The sequence below is a fragment of the Orycteropus afer genome, unplaced genomic scaffold, assembly GCF_000298275.1.
Source record: "Orycteropus afer afer isolate SDZICR_OR568_19922 unplaced genomic scaffold, OryAfe1.0 scaffold00110, whole genome shotgun sequence".
In the NCBI taxonomy this organism is placed as follows: domain Eukaryota; kingdom Metazoa; phylum Chordata; class Mammalia; order Tubulidentata; family Orycteropodidae; genus Orycteropus; species Orycteropus afer.
Genome location: NW_006921697.1, coordinates 637,399 through 637,877, shown reverse-complemented (window position 1 = coordinate 637,877; position 479 = coordinate 637,399). Strand labels below are relative to the sequence as shown.

The 479-nt window shown below is 37.6% G+C and overlaps 1 protein-coding gene across 1 annotated transcript in view; it reads right to left on the bottom strand.

The window, feature by feature from the left end:
* SPINK5 (serine peptidase inhibitor Kazal type 5) overlaps nt 1–479 on the bottom strand; it is a 106,460-nt gene that overhangs the window by 44,234 nt on the left and 61,747 nt on the right. The window lies entirely within an intron of this gene.

The window sequence follows — 479 nt, the reverse complement described above, 5'->3', positions numbered from 1 at the left end:
AAGTACCCTTTCCCTATTCTCTTACAAAGTTCACTTTTATGTTGGCCTGAACCTGTCTTCCTTTATCTAGCATCCCTTTTAATTTTATTCCTTGAGGTCACACATATGAGAAGGAAGAAAGATAGTGAACTGGGGGAAAAAAATCCCATAAATTTTGGGAGCTCTGGTGGTGCAGTAAGGAGATCTGGTGGCCCAGTGCCTAAAGTATCAGAGTGCTAACCAGAAAGTTGGTGGTTCAAACCCACCAGCCACTCCATGGAAGGAAGATTGAACAATCTACTTCTGTAGAGATACTTCCTCCAAAACCCAGGGAGGGGTAGTCACTATGAGTCCAATCAACTCAAAAGCAGTGAGGTTTTTTTTTGGTATACTGATATTTTATATATAAATTTTATTTGTTTTATAATCTAGTCTTCAGAAAATCAAAAACATTTGGCATGATTATGATTAGGAAGTGTTCTATTTTCTGGATAAAAGAT